This window comes from Chanodichthys erythropterus, chromosome 3 (assembly GCF_024489055.1).
Source record: "Chanodichthys erythropterus isolate Z2021 chromosome 3, ASM2448905v1, whole genome shotgun sequence".
NCBI classification, from domain to species: Eukaryota; Metazoa; Chordata; class Actinopteri; order Cypriniformes; family Xenocyprididae; genus Chanodichthys; species Chanodichthys erythropterus.
The window spans coordinates 62,567,510-62,579,348 of record NC_090223.1 but is presented as its reverse complement, the minus strand read 5'-3'; the positions used below and the strand labels follow the sequence as shown (position 1 = coordinate 62,579,348).

The window sequence follows — 11,839 nt, the reverse complement described above, 5'->3', positions numbered from 1 at the left end:
CATTGCAAACGCGTCTGCTGTCACCCGGTAAGATGCCCCACATGAAGGACTCGAATCTCATGGCTCCAGCTGTGATGCTTTCTCCTCGTCTGAATCTCAGTGAAGGCACTGCATCTTCTTCAGAAAAACACACTCGTAAGACTGGCACTGGACTGTTCAGCATAAGTGTACATAAGCATGTGTGTTTTTACTGTAGGCCTAAATACAATCATCATGTTTAATATATGACCACACTTTATTATGTTGAAATTTCATTTTACACTTTTAATAAATTGTTTTCTATGATCATAATTTAGTAATTGAATGAGTAACATTTACAATAAAAATATTAAACTCTTAGCCTACTAAAAAAATTAAATGTTTTGTTTACTTGCATTATGTCATATTATAGGTAACCAAGTTGATATGTTGACAAAATATACAATAAAAAAAAAACAAAATACAATAAAAAAAATTACAATAAAGGTCGCCTGGCGAGACCGTTTTTTTATGAAACAGCCAATGCTGCGTGTGAACATGACTTTTATTTTGAAGTGACGACATGACGTCATAAGAATGCTCCGCGCTGCTGCATCTGTTGTGATTCTGCTGAAGAAAGTAAGAAGTTAAGCTGTTTTAATCGATAGAAACAGTTAACTCTGTTAATGATTCTCTTCTTAAAGATGGCGTTTATTAAAGATGAGAGTGAAGACATTAAGATTGAGTTTATTAAAGATGAGAGTGAAGACATTAAGATTGAGTTTATTAAAGATGAGAGTGAAGACATTAAGATTGAGTTTATTAAAGATGAGACTGAAGACATAAGGATTGAAGAAACATTCAGAGTGAAACATGAAGATACTGAGGAACAAACAGGTTGGTTTTATTCTCACAGCTGAACTGTCATTTGATCATTGTTAAAACGTCCAGCTCTACAGAAATAAAGAATATACAGAAATATAATCTTAGAGAATATTACAGAAGTAGCCAAAATAAACTAATTATTTTCTGCAACATTAAACCCAATATCTACTTCTGAATAGAGAATAATGGAAAATATTATTTTCTGTTCATGCTCAAAAGTGCTGTACTAACATTTTAACATACCTGAACATAAATAGCTGTAATTGAACATTAAATCAAACAATAAATAAGTTCTATTTAAAATATTTTGTACATAATCCCTATATCAATAACCATTTAACCAGTAATGAGATTTTTGAATAGGATTTCAAACCACATATGGATGTAGTTCAAAACAGATTTGTAAAAAATCACATTTCATGTGTTTTATTTTTTTATTTATTTTTGGGGGAAAAAGCTGGCTTCTGCTGATGAAACTGCAAACTATTCTTCAGTAAAATTTTCTTCAATTTATTTAATTTTTTTAAACTCTGACTCTTTATTTAACATATCTGGTCTTTAACTGTAAAATTTCCCTACAGTATGAATAGCTGAACTTACAGTATGTCAAAACATGTCAAATGTAAAAAAAAAAAAAAAAAAAACAGCATCTGCTTTTAATAATAAAAAAAAACCCCAAATATTTTATTCTACCTTCATGTGATCTTTTTATTAACTCTTTAATGTGGCTGAATTTCATTTAAAAATAGCAACATTTTGAACAATAAGCTGAGAAAATTGAGCTTTTTTTTTTTAAAGGCCATGTCTGGATCGGATTCATAGCTCACGCTCCAAATCTCACGTTATACTTTTGATACCTGATATATTATCTTACACCTCTTCATGGGTTCAATATTTCATTCAGTAACGTTAAAAAGCTTCATAAAAGATTGTTGATTAATATTTGATGATTGCGTTAGTTGCATGTACTTGATCAAAGCTTTTATCGTTTGTTTCTGCTTCTTCGTCTGATCTTGATTCAGAGGTTTTGTACTGATTCAGATGAGTAATAGAACCACTACCATATATGATGTTTTATAACAAAGTTCGAGAGGAACAGGTTCAGATAATTAAACTAATTAGCTCAGGTGGAGAGCATTCAAATGAAATCTGGCAGATTTATTGCAGAAGTGAAATAACTTATGTAAGTGAAACAGAATAAAAGTTATAGAAGTTATGAATAAAAGTAGTTTATGAAAATGTAAAAATACAATATTTTATATTAAATATATATTTTAAACAAGATTTACTCTAAAACTGCAAGGAAATCAAAGCCAAAATTCTGAACAAGTTGTGTTCCAAATTTCAGGTTGATATCTCAAAAAATGAGCTTTCAGTACGATTTTGTTTGGGCGCAGTACCACACTTTTTTACTAGATGACAACCAAGCTCCATTACTGACCATATAAAGGCGCCTCCATTTCCATATATGGTTTGAGTGATCTGAACCATATATTTCAATTATTTTCATACAATTTATGAAGTAGACATTCTATATAGAAGTAGTATGGGAAGTTTGGCAGAATTTGATATGAATTCAGCCTCTAATAAACATAAAAACATGTATGTGGGTTATAGATCCCCGCCACAATCATAAATGTATGTATTGTATGTATACATAAATGTATTTAAAAAATATATATATATTTTTAGACCTTTTTTTTTCTCCAAAAATTGAATGGATGTTATCTTTTGAACTCCTGGCATGAAAACAAACATGTCTCAACCAATCTTTAATGATTTTTCATGTTCATTGCCATTTCAAAATAAAGGTCTGAACATGCCTTATGAGTATGAAAATATGCTTGCTGCAAATTGATAAATTACTGCTCTTCTGTAATTTATTTTGAAAATCATGTCACGTTGATTTCATGTCACATTTTCATTGGCTGGTCAGTAGACGTAGGTCGTAGCAGCAAACGCACTGTGAGATGATCATGCTGAATTTATGACACTGTCAGAAAATGATCGAAGGCTATCTGTCGCAAGACCGGGAAAACGGCCGTCTTTTAACCTCTCTCACTATACGACATAAGACCACCGATTCAGAGCCACGATCACAGAAATCGCCATGATTGTTTCACGATGGCAATCTTTTGTCTGGGACAGCCAAAAATCGTGCGGCGTATCCCGGGCTATAGGTAATATCATCTTAAAATAGAGAATGAATAACAAAATATTTACAATCACATATTGTAACCTTAATTAAGATTAGTGCTAATTCAATTTACATTTTTGTCTAATTGAATTTAATTTGTTGTAATTATTCTTCTATTTGCATAATTAATTGTCTGTCTTTAGCATATTTCTAGCATATCCTTTTACTCAGTCTGATGCTCAGTGGATCTCCTTCACTCTCTGAGTCTGCCTCAGTTTCATCTTGAAGTGAAGTATAATGCATTTAATTTCATATTATAAAGCATAAATCTATACAATGTGTTCCAAATTATAACCCAAATGACACATCAGTTGGATTTCAGTAAAATAAAATTATTTCCAGTCTCAGACAGCTTTGTTCAATAGTTTGCCAGGTCTTCTTTGGTAAATGGAAAACCTAGCCTACTTAAATAAGTTGTTCTGCATTATTAAGCATGTCATAGTTCTTGTGCAGTATGGAGAGGAAGAAAGATCTTTCTGAAGATGAAAATCATGAAATCATGCAATACCCTGAAGTCATGAAAACAATATTGTGCAAAAACTGAACAGAGATTATTGAATTGTTAAAGGATTCGTGAGTGATTCAGAGCACAGAAGAACTCAGTCAGATAAAGGCTTATTAAAGGAAAGTTTGTCAAATTAATTGTATTAAAGGATTAGTTCACTTTTAAATAAACTTTTCCTGATAATTTACTCACCCCCATGTCATCCAAGATGTCCATGTCTTTCTTTCTTCAGTCGAAAAGAAATTAAAGTTTTTGATGAAAACATTCCAGGATTTTTCTCCTTATAGTGGACTTCAATGGGCACCAAACAGTTGAAGGTCATAATTAGTTTCACTGCAGCTTCAAATTGTTCTACACAATCCCAGATGAGAAATAAGGGTCTTATCTAGTGTAACCATCGCTCATTTTCTGAAAAGATTTAAAATTCTATAAGTTTTAACCTTAAATGCTCATCTTGAACTAGCTCTCTTATTCTTCTCCTCTATTAGAATTACTGCCCTCCACAGGCCAAAGTTTGAACTAATTGTTATGCTATTGAACTAGCATATTGCATATAAAAACTTTGGCCTGTGGAGGGCAGTAATACACTTATCAGTGTCTACACTGCCAGAATTCTAAAAGAGGAGAAGAAGAGAGCTAGTTCAAGATGAGTATTTATGGCTAAAACAATTTTTTTTCAGAAAATGAGCGATTGTTTCACTAGATAAGACCCTTATTTCTCTTCAACAATTTGAAGCTGCAGTGAAACTAATTTTGACCTTCAACTGTTTGGTGCCCATTGAAGTCCACTATAAGGAGAATAATCCTGGAATGTTTTCTTCAAAAACTTTTATTTCTTTTTGACTAAAGAAAGAAAGACATGGACATCTTGGATGACATGGGGGTGAGTAAATTATCAGGAAAAGTTTATTTAAAAGTGGACTAATCCTTTAAGAGGGCAGCGAAAGTGTTGAGCAGCAAATAAAGCTGTTTGAGTCTCAAGAACCTCTCTATACAGGCTGGCAGTTGATTTTCCATATAAGACCTGGCAAACTATTCAACAAACCTGTCTGAATACAATAAATACTGTACCATTTAATAAAACCATGGTTTCTAGTGTATTGATTACCATTTCTATTTAACCACACAAATGCTATAGTTAAACTGTTTTTGTAGCAGAATTATAGTTAATTCGTGGTTACCATGGAATAACTACAGTAACCTTTTTTTTTTTAAATTTTATTCGTAGTAAATCCATTGTTAATTTTCGTTGGCGTGCTGGAGTTTTGAATATGTTTGCAATGATGAAGGGCCTTTAGCAGCCTCCCTTCGCTATGCCTTGGTCTTTTTTTGTGAAAGCATTGTTTTTTGTCTACCAAATGTGCCAACAACAGCAAATTTGGTGTTCTTTATATTATATAAGTTTGGATAAAATAATGTGATTAGAAACAGATTCTACTTCTCTTCCAAGAACGCGAATGTTCTGTACAAGTTGTTAGCACTATTAGAGGCACAGGAGCAAAACATTACCGACAGAAATACAAAAACAAACCACCAAATTACTACTTTCGCAGCCCAACTACTGTCTGTATGTGGATTATAATGCATCTACCTGAACTTCTGGAACTGTCATCTCCACACACTCGCCTGAGCATGGACAGACTGTGAGTGATGCTGGGCAGCGAGCAGGAAAACACGGAGCGGATTTACAGAATTAGTGGATCTTTAACGGAGCGATAACAGAACACTTATGGAAATCCTGTCAAAGGTAGAGGAGGGGGTCGAGAGGGGCATGGACACCTCCGCAGATGAGGGCAGAGGGGCAGTGGTTCTAGCACCAATTCTCAAACTTGACAATTTCACAGAACTCAAAAATGGACTGGAAAAAATTATTGGCACCTTGACAATTTTAAGAAATAATTTTCAAGCATGTGATGCTCCTGTATTTGGTATTTAGACACCTGTGGCAATATAGTAATCAGCCAGTTAAAATGGAGAAAAGTTGACTAAACCTTTGTGTTGTGTCTCTCACTGAGGATGAAGTGAAGAAAGGAAAGAAGTGTAAAGAAAAAATTGTGGAAAAACATGGACAATCTCAAGGCTACAAGTCCATCTCCAGAGATCTTAAAACCTCAATGTGGTGAAAATCAAGTTTTTAATGTTGTTCATATGTCTGTGTGGTGTTTTAAATATGCTTTAAGACAAACCATATGCAAATTCATAAGTCAGCACCATTGCTGAGTATTTTATGTTTAAAACTGCAGTAAACCAAAAACCTGCGGTTTGAAATCGGTGGTGTTTGTGACATCACAGACTACCTTGTAACCAATCAGAACAACGTGCCGGTGGGCTTTAGCATATCATTAACGCTGACTGCTCTGAAGCAGGAAAGTCTCGAGAGAAGCCAGCTTATCCTGGTAAATTTTCTGTTGATATGAAAATTTGAGTCTATTACGATGTTATGATGAATTATAAGCCTTTCTCCTCTGATGTTTTGAGTTGTTCAAAGCGTTTGTAAGGATACTGATTGTGAGAAGGCAGCTGCCTGACTCTCGAACAGGAACATGGTTTGTGTAACATTAACAACACATTATTAGCTGTTTGATAACCTAGTCAAGCAAAAGGCTAATCATATTAATCCATATTAATTAAAGACAGAACTGTCGCAAGCATTGTGCCAAGTGCCAAAGTAAAGTGACAGCTGACTTGAAGTAAAGCCAATAAAGTTAATGTTTTTGTCCTTCGAAATACTTTAATACTATAAAACAAAGATAAAACAATATTGCTCCGAGCGTGTGCATGTGACTGTGATTCATGTGCAAATGTCAGTTAGTGTGGAATCGCACAAAGTTTTGAGAGAGATATTCAGTCCATTATAAATTCTGATTTTGGCCGTCTCTGGAATGGATCAAACCATAGATATTAGCCTACTTGATGAGTTCAAGTAAATACGCTGGAAATCCGCGTTCATTCAAGGATGTGCATTTATTTCATGTACGGACAAAACACAAACAGCAAATCGTCACTGCAGCAACAGTAGCCTATAGACCTTATTTACCAGAGAAACAAGTGCGCCACCATCTTTAGAAAATTGTCTTTCAACTTCCGTTTTTGTGGTAGCCCTATATATTTCTATGGCATCGCTGTTAAAGAATAATTAGCTGGTGAAGTGGATTTACCTGTTGTAGAGTTAATGAAAGTTATCATGAGCATTGTTATGTTTAAAGCAGATGTCTTAACAAATGTCAGTAGACCAGGAAGATTTTAAAATGAGCAGTTAATTCATAAATACGTAAGATTGCTGTGGAAATACAAACCGGAAGTCAAAAGACAACTAGCGCAGTGCTAAAAAGGGGCGGGGCTACATAAGGTCTATACTCACCGAGCTGCCGTGAGCGAGTGGAGTCGGGGCTAATTTGCATATTCATTGATCTGTGTATATTAAATGAGGCAAGGGTATAGAGTTACAGTCAAGCTATTTTAAGGTATGAAGAAAAAAAATTTTCACTTGAATTTTTTTTAAATGTCATTTTAGTGATCAAAGATGAGTTTTAAGGTAAAAAAATAATTTACTACAGGGGGACTTTAATGTTCCTGTGTCCACTTTGCGCAATATCATCAAGAGGTTTACAGCCCATGGCACTGTAGCTGGCCTCCCTGGACACGGACGGAAGAGCAAAATTAATGGACAATTACAACAAAGGATTGTTACCCACTGCTGACACCATAAAAAAGTCTCCACCAGAGGTCATGGGTATTCCAGCAGGACAATGACCTGAAACACACTTCAAAAAGCACTCAGAAATAGTTACAAACAACTTACACTACAATGTATTGTAGTGAGTGTACAGCTTGAATAAGTGTAAATTTGCTGTCCCCTCAAAATAACTCAACACAGCCATTAATGTCTGAACTGCTGGCCACAAAAGTGAGTACACCCCTAAGTGAAAATGTCCAAATTGGGCCCAATTAGCCATTTTGTCTCCCTGGTGTCATGTGACTCAATAATGTTACAAGGTCTCAGGTGTGAATGGGGAGCAGGTGTGTTAAATTTGGTGTTATCAATCTCACTCTCTCATACTGATCACTGGAAGTTCAACATGGAACCTCATGGCAAAGAACCCTCTGAGGATCAGAAAAAAATTATTGTTGCTCTACATAAAGATGGCGTAGGCTATAAGAAGATTGCCAAGACCCTGAAACTGAGCTGCAGCACGGTGGCCAAGAGCATACTGTAGGACCAAAATCAGTTAAAATTAAATAATTAATTTATAGGGAATTATAAAGAGTCATTTAGTTTACAACCGAGCAACTGAATCGTCTAGCGTTCATCTGCACAGACCGCAATAAGCTCTCGTAACGGATGTAAATATCCAACTATTGTGAAAACCCTAATTAATAGCTCAGTAACAGGATCGACAGTTTAAGACATTATTACATTTGAACACAAAATACAAGACACTTTCTTTTAAAATCTACAAGAGACTGATTATTCTAATACAAACTAATCTAACACAAACTCGCACAAACATTCATACACGTTGCAGAAAGAAAGGACATCTAATTATTAATCTTCATCAATTGCATTTTTTTGCCAACCTGGGGAGATCTGGAGAAACTTCAGCCATGAGTCAAAAATTATTATGGCCTCCTTACTAAGTATTATGCAAGCCATTTCATGCCAGCCTGTCACTGGGTCTAACATTTACAGTATATTTGGGGAAAGAACCTAGCGCTATGATTGGTCGAACTCTTCTTCTTTTGCTGTTGCTTGATTTGAGGACTGCGCGTGCACAGAGGCGTCACCAGGTTTTTGCGTAGTTTAGAGTGACAAATCGTACCAGCGTACTTTGAAGTCAAAATGCGTATCCGCTACTCAAATTGCGTACAGGTTGGCAGGTCTGCTTATTGATAGAACGGTGGACCACTTTACCTTCTGCCTTGTCAGTCCCCTCACCTCAAAATCTACCTCCTCAAAAACGGTAGCGTTAGCTAATAATTTTCCACCGGAGCTTTAGCTAGCTGGCTAACGTTGCGTTCTCTCCTGCTGTGTTCAATGACTCAATTCATCAAGCTGTAGCTAACGTTAGCTAAGTCTATGTCAACAGAGCTCCTGAGTAACTTAACTTAGATATACCAGAAAATATTAAAATTATTGAAACCATCACTCACCAAATTCAGTCAGGTAAATCGTCAAGGCCAGGCGTGCTTTCAGCTTCTGATGGTGGTCTGCACTGGTGATGCAAGGCCCTTCGCATTAATATTCCATGCACTCGCGCTCCCTTCTGGCACGCGCACCTGTTCGCAGTTCACTGAATCTCAGTTTGAACTAATTTTTATATGCAATATCCTAGTTCAATAGTATATGACAATTTAGTTCAAACTTTGACCTGTGTGAGGGCAGTAATACACTTAGCAGTGTCTACACTGCTATAATTCAAATAAAGAAGAAGAGAGCTAGTTCAAGATGAGTATTTCTGGTTAAACTTATATAATTTACAATTTTTTTTCAGAAAATGACCGATGGTTTCTCTAGATAAGACCCTTATTCCTTGTCTGGTATCGTTTAAAGCTCTTTGAAGCTGCACTGAAACTGTAATTTTGACCTTCAACGGTTTGGAGTCCACTGAAGTCCACTATAAGGAGATATTACTTCTGACATGATTTTCCTCCTTTCAAAAACGCCCAGGAAATGACATCATATGGGCTCTGTGGCGACCAGGGCGGGCGAGAGCCGTGAGGGAACTGCGCGAGGCCGGTGGCGCGAGTGATAATGAGCTTCACCTGTGAGGCGCAGCGGCCTTGAGTCCCTCACGGAGGAGCTCCGGGAGCATAAAAGGAGGAGCGACGACAGTGAAGAACGAGAGAGGACCAGGCCTGGACTTTATTTTATGTTTTATTATGTTTGTGTGACCGGCAGACGTCCGCGAGGGTCTGCCGGCTTTACTTTCGTTTTGTTCTTTGTTTATTTTGAAATTAAAGTTTTGTTTAATGTTCGCCGGTTCCCGCCTCCTCCTTCCCATACTTACTGTGTTACAGGCTCTTTCTACAGCATGATGGGAGGACAAATAATCTCAATCCATTGTCTCAGTTTTTACACAAATGAATGACTGCATTCATCAACCCTGTTACCAAAGTTATTGTAAGAAGAGATTTTGCTCAAGTTGCATTAAAAATAAAACTTGAGCAATAACACTGTTGAAAACTGGATTGAAATTCTGGTAACACTCCTGCAAATTGTGAACCAGATATGAAACAAATGTAAAATAGTTTCTCAAAGGTTTCTCAAACTGAGCATATGTTAAAAATGAACATTATGTATCATTGTTTTATTGTTTCTCTAAATATGCAGAAGTGCTTGAATCTTTCTAACATGAATGTTGTTCAGCATCATGAATGAATGAAGAATAAACACCAACCTCTTTGTTCTTCAGTCATTCATGATGCTGAACAACATTCATGTTAGAAAGATTCAGCTACACATTTAAATATGCAGTTAATCTAATATTCAACAAATGGTGAGTAAAGTGAGATTTGAAAAATGTTCATATTGATTGTCAACATCAGGTCAAAATACATAATATTTTATATCTGGTTCAAAATTTGAAACAATGTAACCAAACTTTTTTTTTTTTTTTTTTTCAAAATAAAGTAGTAATATCAGTAAACACCAAACTGTATCAAGGAAATTCACTTTCCAAAATGGCTGACAGGGTTTTAAGCTTGACTTAAGGAAAATCTGATTTATTGTTATTGATAAAGTTGTACTTTTCATAAAAAGTAGAAGTTATTCATAAATAAAAGTTGGTGTCAAAATATGTCAATAATTGTGTTTCATCAGCATATTTAATAGTTCTCACAACAGAAACTTTTGATTTGTCTATTATGTTTTAAATATAATAATTGTTTCAGGGACATATAATAAATATATAAAAAGGCATTAGAAGTGATCAGAATATTGTATAGCAGTTGTCTACTTCAGTACATGAAGGTTCACTTTTATGTTCTTTCACTTCATAATCCTCATTTTGAATTACTTTAATATACTGAAAATTAACTATTTTTGTAATTTCAGAGCTGATGGAAGTGAAGGAGGAGAGTGAAGAACTGAGTGAAGTGGAGGAGGAACATCATGTCAAACCTGGAGAAAAACCTTTGAGTCGCTCAAAGACTAAAACTACTTTTTTAAAGAAAAGAGCCAAGAAATCTACAACCTGCACTCAATGTGGAAAGAGTTTCTCAACCAAACAATATCTTGAGCTTCACATGAGAGTTCATACAGGAGAGAAGCCGTTCACATGTGATCAGTGTGGGAAGAGCTTCACACAAAAAGGACATCTTAAGGAACACATGAAAGTTCACACTGGAGAGAAACCACACATATGTGATCAATGTGGGAAGAGTTTTACAACAAAACAAAGTCTTGAGATTCACAGTACAGTTCATACCAGAGAGAAGCAGTTCAAATGTAATGAATGTGGCAAAACATTTCTCTGGGCATCAAACCTGAAGAGACACCTGACAGTTCACACAAAGGAGAAGCCACATTCATGTTCTGTGTGTGGAAAGAGTTTTTCACAGCTGTGTAGTTTACAAGAACATCAGAAAACACACACTGGTGTGAGAGAGTACATGTGCTTTGAGTGTGAAAAGACTTTTACTACAGCAAACAGTTTAAAACAGCACCAGAGAATTCACACTGGAGAAAAACCTTTCAAGTGTTTACACTGTGTCAAGAGATTCAATCAGTCATCATCTCTGAAAACACATGAAAGAATTCACAGCAGAGAGAAGCTGCACACGTGTGATCAGTGTGGAAAGAGTTTCAGTCTGTCATCATATCTGAAAAGACATGAGAGGATCCACACTGGAAAGAAACCTTACAAGTGTTCACACTGTGACAAGAGATTCAGTCAGTCATCATCTCTGAAAAGACATGAGAGGATCCACAACAGAGAAGTGGCACACACGTGTGATCAGTGTGGAAAGAGTTTCTCTATTAAAAGTAACCTGAAGATACACATGAAGATCCATGCAGTGGAGAAACCACATCACCACAGTCTGAAACCACAATAAGTAGTTCATCTTTATGTGCTGAGAAACAAAGTAGTTTCCTTACAGCCACAATAAGCGGCAGGACAGTTTGGTGGTTGCTTAGTGTCTGCTTGGAAAAATCTGAATTTTCTCCTGAAACTACAACAGAATGATCAAATCACTGTTAAAACAGACTGTATGGATTTTTCCCTTAAGATCAATGTGACAAACTAGTGACTTACACTTAGTGAACAAACTGCCATGTTTCTTTCTATTATTGT

At 35.7% G+C, this 11,839-nt stretch overlaps 1 pseudogene; it reads left to right on the top strand.

The window, feature by feature from the left end:
- The first annotated feature begins 566 nt into the window (after positions 1–566).
- LOC137007702 (uncharacterized) overlaps positions 567–11,839 on the top strand; it is a 1,237,067-nt pseudogene continuing 1,225,794 nt past the window's right edge.